The sequence below is a fragment of the Malania oleifera genome, chromosome 2 (genome assembly GCF_029873635.1).
Source record: "Malania oleifera isolate guangnan ecotype guangnan chromosome 2, ASM2987363v1, whole genome shotgun sequence".
NCBI classification, from domain to species: Eukaryota; Viridiplantae; Streptophyta; class Magnoliopsida; order Santalales; family Ximeniaceae; genus Malania; species Malania oleifera.
In genome coordinates, this window is record NC_080418.1 from 64,766,846 (window position 1) to 64,781,699 (window position 14,854).

The window sequence follows — 14,854 nt, forward strand, 5'->3', positions numbered from 1 at the left end:
CAAATACACATGTTCATAGCTCGTATAATATAGTACAACAGAACAAACATATACACACCCAAAACAATACTAGAGTACTACCATCTCCAAAATACATACAGAAATCCCCAAAACATAATACAATCATAATCCATTCCAAAAAACACATAAAGTTCATCCATATACAATACTGTGTTTCACTAGAACTCACCCTGGGCAATAAAATCTAGCCCTGCCTTGGAACGCTCTAGGCTTGATTCCCTAGATTTCCTGGAATGTTCAAGATTAAAGGAGTGAGACACCTCTCAGTAAGAAGAAATAAATTATTGTCAGTGTGTGGCAACATGAGTTTTAGTGTTCCAAATGTACATCCTTTATCTACCTTTTTCCTTTACTATGAAATCATATAAAATTAAACACTTGTATATAAAAATATATTTCAAAATACTTACTTTCCTTTCAAATCATACTCTGGCATATAAATAACTATGTATAAGTAAATACATATATATGCATAGAAGAACTACCCTGGATGGTTATACAAACAACATCATGAATTAATCCCATACGATCGGGTTGTATAGCTTGAAGGCGGAACTTAGGCATGGTTGGTCTAACTAGACTAAGTTAGCTCTATCTGTATCTATAAGCCCAATTTGCCTACCTAGCTGGTCTGAACTCTAGTGGGTAACTCTACACTTCAATGGCCAAATCGACTATATACCACCAACACTCTCTTAATAGTGTGGTTGCACTAGTATCTGTGAAGCTTCGGTACCATGCCTAGCTATGCTTTATCAAGGTTCTTAAATCATATAATGCAATTTCTAAAATAATAAAATAATAGGATTGCATTTCACAAACTCAGTATAAAATTGTAAGACTGTAATTCTGTATAGAAATCTCTATAATACTATAACTCTGTATAAGTTGCTTATCATACTGTAGTTCTATATAGAACGTTGTAACTTTGTATAAAATGTTGTACTGTAGGTCTATATAGAACGTTGTAACTCTATATAAAATGTTGTATTGTAGTTCTATATAGAACACTGTAACTGTTGTGTCAGGCACCCTACTTGTGCAAAACACCAATACTACAACTAATGTTACTAAATATATAAGAAACTAAAGTAATTTAGAAACTAATAATAAAAGACAGCAAAAAGAACAAGACAAGAATTTAATGAGGTTCGGTACAGAATTACCTACGTTCTCGAGCGCCGATGATCAATCCACTACTTCTTGACAATGCACAACTTTGAGGTGTGTTTTGCAAATGGAGAGTTGAGCTTTTTATATAGCTTCAACCTCAAGTCCAAAAAAAAACTTCTCACCAATGTGGGACAAACAAAGAAAAAATTCAAAACAACTTTTTCTACCAATGTGGGACAAAAAAACAACAAATCTCTACCTTGATGATAAATTCAAGAAATTTTTCAATCACCAACATTTTCTGGACTTCCACATCATTGGTGCCTTCCAAAAATATTCAAACTTGTAGGATATTGATAAAGTCCAAACAATGTTTGAACTTGATTTTTGTCACAATCTTGGTTAACATATCTACGGGATTTTCAGCTGTAGCAATCTTCTGAAGAAGTATCTTGCCTCCATAAATAATATCCCGCATAAAATGAAACTGAACATTGATGTGCTTTGTTCGTACAAGATAGACTTGATTCTTTGCCAAATGAATAGCACTCTGGCTATCACAGAGCATAACAATGTGCTTTTGAACAACTCCTAAATTTTCAAGTAAACCCTCTAGCCAAATAGCTTCCTTAGCGACCTCTGAAGCTACCATATGTACTCTGCTTTTGTTGTACACAAGGCAACGGTAGACTATAAGGTAGACCTCTAACTCACTAGACCATTAGCAAATGTAAGATTATATCCAATAGTTGATCAATGTTTATCTAGATCGCCTGCAAAATCAGAATCCATATATCCAACAACATGTTGTTCAATAGTATTATTTTTCTCAAATACTATACCAACATCAATCATATTCATAATATATCTTGAAATCCATTTCACAGCTTGCCAATGTCCTTGACCCAGATCATGCATATACTTGCTCACCATACTAACAACTTGTGAAATATCAGGTCTAGTACAAACCATTGCATACATTCGACTACCAACAACACTTGCATAAGGAACCTGTGACATATACTTATGTTTCTCATCTAATTTAAGAGATAAAGCCACACTAAATTTGAAATGAGGAGCAAAAGGAGTGCTTACTGGTTTTGACTGCTCAGGCATACCAAAATTCTATACTATTTTTGAGACAAACTAATTGTTCCTCTCATTTTGTCTCTGCGAATCTCTATGCCAAGTATTTTATTTACTTCACTAATATCTTTCATCTCAAATAACTGACTTTTCAACTTTTTGATTTTTCCCTAGTTCTTTGAAGCTATCAACATATCATTAACATACAAGAGTAAATATATAAAAGATCCATTTTGTAGTTTGCGAAAATAAACACAATGATCTTGTTTATTTATGATGTACTTCTGACCCATCATAAACTGATGAAATCATTTGTACCACTATTTTGGAGACTATTTTAAACCATAAAATGATTTACCCAGTTTACATACCGAATTTTCTTTTCCAACAACCTGAAATCCATCTGGCTGAGTCAATATAGATTTCCTCTTCCAAATCACCATGTAAAAATGCAGTTTTTACATCGAGCTGAACTAGTTCAAGATCAAATTGTGCTACCAAAGCCAAAAAAAAAATTGAATGTAAGACTATTTAACAACTGAAGAAAAACACCTCATTATAATAAATACCTTCCTTCTATGCGTAGCCCTTAGCTACCAATCTAGTTTTGAAGCGAATATTATTTGCATTTGGAAATCCTTCTTTCTTTATATAAACCCATTTGCAACAAATTGCTTTCTTACCCTTGGGCAGCTGGGCTCGCTCCCAAGTCTGATTCTGATGAAGAGACAACATTTCTTCATTCACCACTCTTTTCCACTTATCTGATTCAGAGTTCCTCATTACTTCTTTAAAAGTGCAAAGAACACCATCATCTACAATTGGAAGTGTATAGGCCATTATATCAATATACTTAGTAGGTTTTTGAATTTCTCATCTTGGCCTCTGAGAAACAATTGATTCTTGTTACTGTGAAGATTCTCGGATTGAAATATCCTCTTCTTGTACACTATTCCCCACCATAACTGGAGAGTTACCTTATGTAGTCTAATTTCTCACTAGGTTTTCCAAAATTGTCTCAACCTCCACCTGTTGTTGAGTACCACTGGTATTCTCTTCAACTCGTGACTCCTTGCGTATTGTTTTCTTCATCATCGCAAATTCATTAAAAGTCACATCCCTACTTAAAATCATTTTTTCCTCTCTAGACACCAAAGAAGGTATCCTTTTATTCCTGCACTAATTCCCAAGAATATTGTTTTCTTGGATATTGGATCCAACTTAGATTCTTTAACATGATAATAAGTTATAGTACCACAAACATGTAAAGAATCATAATCACTAGCAGACTTTCCAGACCATACCTCATAGGGTGTTTTTCCCCCTATTGCAGATGATGGTATACAGTTGATGAGATGACACACATATCTAATAGCCTCAACCCAAAACCTTTTGTCTAACCCAGCATTAGACATCATACATTGAACTTTCTCCAGCAAAGTCCGATTCATGCGCTCTACCACCCCATTCTGCTGTGGTGTATCTCTAATTGTGAAGTGTCGAGTAATACATTTATCCTGACATACCTTCATAAATGGGTCACTTATGTATTCACCACCATTACCTAAATCTGAGTCGTTTAATATTTCTGCCAGTTTGAATTTCAACTAATTTTTTCCAGTTGTTAGGACAGGACTGGAGGAGCCCATGGGTGGGCTTGATACACATGGGTGAATACCAAATTGACTCAAAAGCTTAAGCCTATTGGGTCTTGGGGTACACCAAGTATACAAGCACCCATCAAATACTCACTTTTTCCAAAAGGGGACAAACTTCACAAGTGGAATTCTCAGCAATCTCCCCCTCACTTGTGAGTTCCACTGCTCTCCCTTGAATGAAAGCTCCACCACATGTGAGTTCCAACTGCTCTCCCTTGAACGGAAGCTATCTTCTCCCTCACGGGATATATTCTCTAGCAGTTTGCTCAAGTAGACCGTCATATGCGTCTCAAATTGTATTCCAAATGGCACCTCCAAACCAATCCTACCTCTCACGTCTTGACCCAATTTGGATCCATCTTAGTAGCTTAGATGATCCCTCTTAGCCTCGGTCACACACTCCCACACTCAGCGTTATGAACTGTCGGCTCTAATACAACTTTTTAGGACCGGAGGAGCCCATGGGTAGACTTGATACACATGGGTGAGCACCAACTTGACCCAAAATCTTAAGCCTTTGGGTCAAGTTGGTGTTCATCCATGTGTATCAAGCCCGCCCATGGGCTCCTCCGATCCTAACAAGTGGTATCAGGGCCAACAATTCATAACACTGAGTGTGGGAGTGTGTGACTGAAGCTATGAAGGATCATCAAAGCTACCAAGATGGATCCAAATTGGGTCAAGATGTGGGAAGTAAGATTGCTTTGGAGGTGCTATTTGGAATACAATCTGAGACATGTAAGATTGTCCACTTAAGCAAAATGTTGGAGAATTTGTCCTGTGAGGGATAAGATGACTTCTATTGAAGGGGGAACAGTTGGAACTCACATGTGGTGGAACTTCCATTCAAGGGGGAGCAGTTGGAACTCCCAAGTGAGAGGGAGATGATTGAGAATTCTAGTTACAAAGTTTGTCCCACATTGAAAAAAGTGAGTATTTGATGGGTGCTTATATACATGGTTGGGCCTAAGACTTGTTAGGACTGGAGGAGCCCATGGGTGGGCTTGATACACATGGGTGAACACCAACTTGACCCAGAAGCTTAAGCCTATTGGGTTTTGGGCTACACCATGTATATAAGCACCCATCAAACACTCACTTTTTTCAATATGGGACAAACTTCACAAGTGGAATTCTCAACAATATCCCCGTCACTTGTGAGTTCCAATTGCTCCCCTTTGAAAGGAAGCTCCACCATATTTGAGTTCCAACTGCTCTCCCTTGAAAGGAAGCTACCTTCTCCCTCACGAGACAAATTCTCCAACAGTTTGCTCAAGTGGACCATCTTACATGTCTCATATTATATTCCAAGTGGCGCCTCCAAACCAATCCTACCTCCTATGTCTTGACCCAATTTGGATCCATCTTGGTAGCTTATGATCCTTCTTCGGTCACACACTCTCACACTCAGAATTATGAACCGTAGGCTCTGATACCACTTGTTAGAACCGGAGAAGCCCATGGGTGGGCTTGATACACATGGGTGAACACCAACTTGACCCAAAAGTTTAAGCCTATTGGGTCTTAGGCTACACCATGTATATAAGCACCTATCAAATGCTTACTTTTTTCAATGTGTGAAAAACTTCACAAGTGGAATTCTCAACAGTAACTTTGTTTAAAATCTATCTCATCATAATTCTAAATAGAAATACTATCATAACATTATTCTGTATTAAAACATATCTCTGTCTACACACACACACACACACACACACATATATATATATATATATATATTACCATAAAAAAAATAATAGATTTAATTATGCATAATATTCAAACTCAAGCCACATTGTTTGAGTGATAATTTATACTATAATATTCTACTGAAAATATTGGTATAAACATCTCTAGGGTTTTACTCCACTCAATAAATACTCGGGAAAACATACATATATTTTAGAAATCACATATTATAATTTAATCAGTTCAATTTCTAAAATTCCTAACATAATCTATTCCCTTTACCTATTTACTGAAAATGTGCTTGCAAGGATCCTAAAATGATCCCTACGGTGTTTGGAGCAAAAAATCCTGTAGGCATATATTTTAGTTTAATCAACTCAACCCCAGAATAATAACTATTTTTAACATTCCTAGGCTCACCACTCCCATTAACCAATTAAACTCTAAAAATAACTGACATACTTCATTTTGCTTATCTCAACCTTGAATGGTACCTAGGATCCCCAAAACGCTAATCTGCTTTGATTGAATTGTAGAAAATCGATGCCGAGATCCTAAAATGATGTTTGATCGTCAATTCGGGAAAAAATTGGGGGAGAAATGGATGAGAGAGAGCGTGAGACACAACTTAGAGAGAAAAAAAGAGAGAGAGAGAGAGAGAGAGAGAGAGAGAGAGAGAGAGAGAGAGAGAGAGAGTTTTAATTTTTCTAAAGAAAAAATGAATTAGAATCCTTTTTGTAAGCTGCTATGCCAAGGGAAATCGTCGACGGTTTTCCTGAAACCATCGATGGTTTGGTTTTTATCCAAACCAATTTTTTACCATTTTTACTTTACTGGCCTTTGGTAACACAAAACCATCGACGGTTTTCCTGAGCTCCATAAAACTGTCGACGTTTTGGTCCACACCAAACCAAATTTCCACTTTTCTTAATTATTTTATTACTTTTTTTTTCTGAGTCTATACATAAGTTGCACCAGATTTGTGATAGGGACAAGCTTCTCATGCCATCAGCATGTTACACATTGTCGAAGGATGAAAAAATTAATTTCTTTGAATGGTTGAAATCAATGAAGTTCCCCTAATAGGTATGTATCAAACATATCTCGATGCATAAGTATGAAGGAAGGTAAGATGTTAGGAATGAAAAGTCATGACTGTCATATCCTTCTTCAAAGGATTTTACTAGTTTTCTTTTGTGCATACTTGACTGGTGATGTTCGCTCAGCACTGATTGAGTTAGGAATTTTTTTTCCAACAGTTGTGCTAAACGAAATTGACCTTAAACGTACTTGAACGGTTAGAGGAGGACATTGTGATCATATTATGCAATCTTGAGAAAATATTTCCACCATCATTCTTCGGCATTATGATCCACCTAGCCATCCATTTACCAAGGGAGGCCATCATTGCAGACTAGTACAATATCGTTGGATGTATCCAATTGAGAGGTAATTTTTATGATGCAGCAATTTTTACATTATTTTCTAGCTTTATTTGTAGACATCACTAATACTATGTAAAATGCAGGGATTATTTTCAACTTTAAAGAACTATGTGCACAATAGGGCACAACCGGAAGGCTCAATCATTGAGACATACATTGATAGTGAAATAGTCATGGTAATGATGAAGATGAAGAACCCATCAGCTCTATATTTCGAGCAAATAATTGACCGTTGGGTGGACAGGTATATGATTTCATTGATATGGAGGACCTAACAAAGGCATATTTTTACGTTGTCAATAATTGTGATGAAATTGTTCCATATATTGAGAACATGGTTTCTTAATCCATATTTTTCACTGTATATATATACTTGGTTGATATTAGCATGTACTATTTTTGCATTGGGACACATGTAAGTAAAAAAAAATTTATGAGTTTGAAGCAACGTAAAGTTTCAATGACGGTTAACCCATCTAAACTTCTTTTTACTAGATGAAAGTCATGTATTATAATAAAGAACCAACGACAAGTAAAGATATATATGCGTTGGTATGTGGCCTCGATCAATGACTTAACTACTACACTGGTTGCATTGTTAATGGCTTAAGAATTTCATACGAAGTCTCTTGAACTGCATAGAAGAACCCAAAATTGTGGGGTTTCCGTGTTAGGCATGGAAGGAGATGAGGATATTAACTACTTTGGTATCTTAAATGACATTATTGTGCTGAGCTATAGAGCCAATAGACTCATCTACTTGTTCAAGTGTGACTGGTGGGACATTAGGAATAAAAAGAGTGGGATAAACACATAGATGTACTTTACTAGTGTCAATTTTAGTAGGACATGGTATGAAAATGGCCTTTTTGTGCTAGTAATGCAGGCAGAACAAGTCTTCTACCTCTAAAATGGCATTGTATTACTGCAGTTATCAAGATGTTGATAGAAATACCAAAATCAAAATGGACAGGCTATGACATTGAGCCTGACCCCCCCCCCCCCCCACCCCCTTCCTCAAGAGAGGATGACACATATAGAATCTTTTGTTCCTTCTCTCAATTTTCTAAGAAGGCCACCTTAAAAGCAATCATCCACCAAGTCCATAGGCTATAAATTTGGGATGCTTGGAATTTGAACAGTGAAACTTTGACTACCGCTCATGATTATAGGATCCAACTAAATAGTCATGGGAGGTCATCAATAGTTGGAAAAGAAGGCAAATAGTTAGAAAAAAAAAAAAGATGAACAAACTTTACACTAAAAATTTGAAACATGAATGGAATTTTAATTTTGTATGAATTAAGTATAGAGGGCAAATTTGATATTTTTATTTTTGCCACCTAGGACTACCAAAGTTTGGTCTTTGTGCTTTTAGAAGTACAAAGTCCAAATTTGGTATTATGAATATTCAAAGGTTTATCATACCAGAAATTGCATTTCATCATTTTGGGTTCTAAAGTTCACCAAAATAAAATATCCAAAGAGAATGTGGAAAATGAAAAGACATCAAAATGGATTTTTAACAAACCTAAGTAAGGCATTTTATGTTTAACCTCTCAGAAAAATACAAAAGCATACACTCATAATACTTAGAAGCAACTTAGAACTATTTAACAATGAAATTAATTCAAAATTTTAATGTTAGGCTTCCAATAGAAAGTTTAAAATTTTTTTTTAAAAAAAATAGGAAAAAGCAACCAAAAGGCTATCACAACATTGATAGAACTTAGAGGAGGCACATATAGAAAAAATAAAATAAGCAAAACATGAAGAGAAAAAAAGGTTACCATAATATAAATTATTGTGTAGGATTGTTAATACAAATCAATGGTATGTGTGTTCTACCAAACCTTCATACTCCTACTTCACAATTATGCAATAGTTATTAAAAAAAAAAAAAGAATGAAGCATTTGCATTGTATTCATATGCACTATTATAATAATCTGTAGGTGTGTTTATAAATCCAATATAAATTAACCAATAATGTGAAGCTTCTTATTGAAGTCAATAGTTCAAAGTTGTGTTTCATATTTCATACATCCACATAAGGTTTTTTTTTTTTTTTTCTTTTAAAAAATGGTAGCATGATAAGAGAGTGTGTCTATGTGTGTGCATGTATGGTGTGCTGTGGTGTGGTGTGGTGTGTGTGTCTTTGAGTGAGAGAGAGAGAGAGAGAGAGAGAGAGAGAGAGAGAGGGAGGGAGGGAGAGTATATCATAAATGCAGAAGGAAAAACATAAACCTTGCCATACATCCCGACTTTAACATGCTCAAAATTTCTATGTTCTTCCTTAAGCTCACAACTTTGTCAGTTCAAAGCACCATAAACATCGAAAAGTCTTCGTTGGTCAAAGGAAACACCACTTATGGCTAAATATGTGCAATTCTTCTTCCTCGCATTCCAATGAATCAAGGTTACATGAAGCCGACCTATATCTACGACTCGATCCACAACCCCGCTTTGCATATTCACCCTCTTATAGAGGGTTCACCTTTAAACCAACATAGTATTGCTCCGTTCATCAAGATCTTAGATTGAAATATAAAATCAAAATTAACAAAAAATGACGTTGAGCCTTAACCCCCTTTGAGAGAAAATGACACATGTAGAACCTTCTGCCTCCCTCTCTCAATTTTCCAAAAAGATCACCTTGAAAGCATGTCTAATAAATCACCAAGCCATAAATTAGGGTTGCTTGGAGTTCCAATGGTGAAACTTTGATTACCACATAATTACAGGACTAGACTAAATACTCAGAAAATGTCATCAATTACTGGAAAATAAGATGAATAGTCACAAAAGAAGATGAATGGACTTTTACATTATAGAATTTGGGATATGGATGGAATTTAATTTTCTACGAATTAAACATGGAGGGTAAATTTGATATTTTGATTTTTGTCACCTAAGACTACCAAAATTTTGCTTTTCTGCTTTTAGAAGTACTCTATATATATATATATATATATATATATATATATATGTATATATTGCATGATTAAAATATTATTTATGTATATTTATTACTAATTTTTCAAAATTTTTTTCCATTTTGCTTTTTTCATTATAAAGCAACATTATAGGCATAATGTCGAGACCATCAAATAAAAAGCATCTAGGGTCTTGTAATAATTTGTATGTTACCATCAACCATCATATTTTTAATTTTTTTTTTTTGTTATTGTACTTAAATTGTGCCATTCTTTAAAAAGAGTGGTACATATGCGTAGACGCCTTAGTTTTTCTAAGGCATTGCATAGTAAAATTTCAGTTCATTTTAGCTTGCTTTGATTTTTGAAAAGTGCACCTAAAAGTTTAAAGAGTTATAAAGCTTTTGGCCTTGTTTTGAAAAAGTTCATTTTAGGGGCTTAATAAATAATCTCTTTTGTTTGGTGCCATTTAAGGTCTTTTCCAGGGAACTTTAGGGTGGGACTCTTCCTCCCGTAGTATTTCAATTTAGTCACCCCTCATCCTTTAATCTCACTCGAGCATTTAAACACATTTCACACTATTGTTTTTTGTCCCACATTGGTAGAATAGTTCCACATTAGTATAAAAGTTGTTTTGAATTTTTTATATTATTTGTCCCACATTGGAGAGAAGTGTTTTTTGGACTTGAGATTGAAGTTATATAAAGAGTTGAACTCTTCATTTGTAAAATACACCTCAAAGTTATACTTTGTCAAGAAGTAGTGGATTGATAGTTGGCGCTTGAGGACGTAGGTAATTCTATACTAAACCTTATTAATTTCTTGTCTCGTTCTTTTTTACTGCTTTATTATTAGTTTCTGCATTACTTTAGTTTCTTATATATTCAATAGCAATTGAAATGAGGAATAGCTTCCCAAGAGAGGGGGAGGGGGGTGAATTGGATTTTTTTTAATTTTTTAATAATTTTTAAGACTTTCTGATTTTAATAACCCAGAAAACACAATCATATAATAACAATCACCATACTTTAGAAAACTGAAATTTAAAATTATAATTCAATCAATGGAATCAATCAATCAAAAATTATTTAGGCTTTCGTTGCTTTCCCCGTAGCTTTTTATTATACACTTTACTTGATTAAGATTTTCACAGATTAATCAACGTACTCCCCTCTTGGGTTTCCGCAAACAATTAATCAAAACATACTTTCTATTTATCAAGTGTCTCTGTAACCTTCTTGATTTAGATCCTACAACCTGCACTTAAAAAATCTTATAACAATAGCAAGTAAAGTATGTAAAATAAAGCAGAGAGAAAGAGACAAGAATTTTACGAGGTTCGGCTTCAACACAGCCTACGTTCTCGCCTTTGGCAAAAATACTAAAAGATTCCACTATATCAATTTCGTTACCTGGTGGAATAATACCAATTTACAATACACTCCTTCGATTAGGCTAGAGCCCACCTCTCCAAATAATAACCCCTTATTCGGCTCAATGATTCAACAACTCTGAATCGCTTAAGAAAGATAACAAAGAAATTTGTGTACAAAAGAGTACTCTCATAGTAGAGCAAATTAGTACAATGATCAGCTCATTTTATACCTCAAAGTAATTCAAATATAAGAAATTTCAAGCTCAATACTTAGTATGAATTACCAAATAATTTTCAAAAGAAAAAGAAAGATTCTGATTGTTGGAAAACTTAGCTTCAAAATGTAAATCAATTTCAGATCAGAGATTTATCCTTGAAAGAGTTTTAGATCCTTTGAAAATAAAATTTTGAATCCTTGAAGATAGGTCGATCTAAAACCTTTGAAAACTTACTTTGATCTAAAAGCCTTTGAATACTTTTGAATCAGAAAATTTGTTGAAAATCACTTGATCTGGAAACTTTAGAAGATTGCTCAATTTCAAAACTCTTTTGAGTATCTCATCAATGTTCTCTCTATGCTTTCTTTTTCTCTATATTTAAAATGTTGAGATTAAGACTATTTATAGAGGCTTTAGAAATCATCCATTACTCCCAAAGATTTCTAAAATTCATTTCCAAATATTTTGAAATAAATATATTCAAAAACGTGGTTCAAAAAATCTTCTCGTTGAGAAATTTATTGCCAACGTTCAAGTGGCAGTCGCCTGCCACAACGCAACTCTCAACAAAGAATGTAGGCAGTGGCTTGCCAGAACCAAGGCAATCGCCTGGCTTGTTCATGCAGGCGCCTGGCTAGTTAGGCAGTCGCCTATCTAGCTATTGACTTTGTGAGAGATCATTTTCTTAATGTGGCAGTCACCTGCCTTATTTTAGAAGTCGCCTGGCCCTTCATTAGTTCAGAAAATCTTTTCTTTTTAAGTTCTTTTTATTTAAAAAAAAATATATATTTTAATTTTCTATGAGCTTCAAACCTCTTTATATTTAAGTTTAGCTTTGAAGTATTTACATTTTTAGAATGTCCTTAATATAACTCTTTTAGTCTTCAAATGTGTTCTTCCATCAGCTTTGTGGTTGCAATCTTTCCTTTAAGCTTTTTATAGTATAACTTTTGTTCTTCATACTCTTTATAACCCATAAGCCTTTCTTTGTATACTTCAAGGAATCTGTGTAATTCATAAACCTCCTTTTACACTTGAGCTATACTGTTTTCCTGAAAAACGCTTTTTCTTGAAACATATTTAAACATGTCATTTTATTTGTTATCATCAAAATAAGAATTGTAAGCCTCATTAGGCCAACAATCTCCCCCTTTTTGATGATGACAAATCGAGAGCAAAAATAATAAGCTTTTAATATTCATAGCTCCCCCTATTAACAAACATGGTATATTTCAAGGTATACATAAGGGAAAATACATTAACTATGTAAAATTTCACAAACCATACATACTCTCAAATTGTATCATGTTTTTGCACGTACAACTTCCTCTCAAACATTCTCCCCCTTTGGACATCAATCAAAAAGGACAAAAAAAATACAAAACAGAAAAATGTTGCAAGTCAAAATACTAGTTTTAGAACACCAAAGATAGCTTAGCCGATAAAACACATAAAAACATAGAAAAGAACACATATAAACACATAAAAGTAATAGGTAAAGGGACATCATTCTGAGGCTTCCATATTTTCACTTTCATCGTCTTCTTCTTTTTGTTCCTCAGAGTTATGATTTCCTTCCTCTTGTTCATTGTCATCTTCTCCTTCTTCTTGTTCTCCAGATTCATCTTCTCCTTCTTTTTGTTCTGCAAATTCATCCTCACTGGATGTAGCAGAACTGATACTCATTGGAGATTTTCCTTTAGAGGAACTAGTCAACTGTTGCTCACTCTTTTCAACTCGCTTAGGAATTTGTGAACAATGAGTTTCTATGGCTGTGACCTTCTCTTGTAAAGTACTAAGGCCAGATTTCATACCATCACTAAATGTCATGTAATGGTTAAAAAACGGAGCAAACCATGAAGGAGTGTCTGGAGCAAGCTGAACTGAAGGTGTTGAAAAAGAAGATGAAGGAGGTGGTGGAGCAGATGAGACATTCCTATGGCCCTTATGAAACCACCCTTGTGGATAATTCTTATACCCCATCCGTTTGAGAATGGTATCAGAAAAGATATCATAGTGAGTCTTGCTAGTGAAATTGAATGATGGTGTTAAAACATTAAAATGAGCAAAAACAATATTCAACATTCCAGCATAGGGTAAAACAATACGAGGAGTGTCGAATTTCATGATAATCCACTGTATGATCAAACTTGAAAGATCCATCTTCTTCCCTTTCAGAATACACCACATTACAAAACAGTCCAAAAATGAAATGTGATCGTGAGAACCAGATTGTGGTTAAATATTGTATGTAGTGATCTTGTGCAAAATGAGGGCTTTCAAACTAAGTTGCTTATAATGTGGAGGATGACCAAAGTTCACTAGAGTGTCAGTCATAACCAGTGGCAAAAACTTTTGTGGTGTGAAACCTTGAGCCATAATCCATTGTTTCTCAATAATATGAATCTCAAAATCCCCTTGCTTAATTCGAAGAATCTTTCCCAAAGATATGGGATTTAGATGGATTTCTTTCCCAAGCAAATTTTTTTTTATTCCATTTTTGCATCGCTCCATGTTTGCATAAAAAATACGCACAACATTTGGATAATAGCCTTTAGCTTGGTAGGTGATAAACTTATCCCACCCGATGTTCTTGAAAAGTTCCATGATTTCGGAAAAATCAGTATTGAAAAATGTTATATCGGGAACTTTACCTAATAGAGGTTCAGCTGAAGCAATTTGATTTCGGTAAAGTTGCTTGGCGTGTGGAGTGACTAACCATTTCTCCACTTCATCGTTATTGATTCTTGTGGAAGAGGAAGATCCTTTGACACCAACGAATTTTGATCTAGGCATGTTTGGAAGAGAAAAAAAAAATCAAGGAGACTTTAAGCTTAAGCTCGGTTTTTGTGTGGAGGAAGGATTTGATACTAGGTTTCAAGATGTTTTGAGCAAGATTTTTGTATGGAAAATGATGGAGACGAAGGGTTTCTGAGAGAAAAAATGAATGGTCAGGCAACTGGTGGGTTCTAAAATGACTTAAAATAGGGTTTTAAACCCTACCCACCGCAAGGCAGTCGCCTGCTTCAATGTGGCAGGCGCCTGTCTCTGTGGAATTTTGAAAGACAGTATCTAGGCAGTCACCTGGTACCCTGGTGGCAGTCGCCTGCCAACTAGAACAGTTTCTAGATTACTTCACGACTGTGAAGCATACCCAATTCTCTTCTTATAAATATGAATCTTTCTTCCAACAACAGTTTTGTCAAAATATCTGCTAATTGATCATGTGTATTTACAAATTCTAGTACTATATCTTCATTTTGTACATGATCTCTCAAGAAATGATGTCTTATATCGATGTGTTTTGTTCTTGAG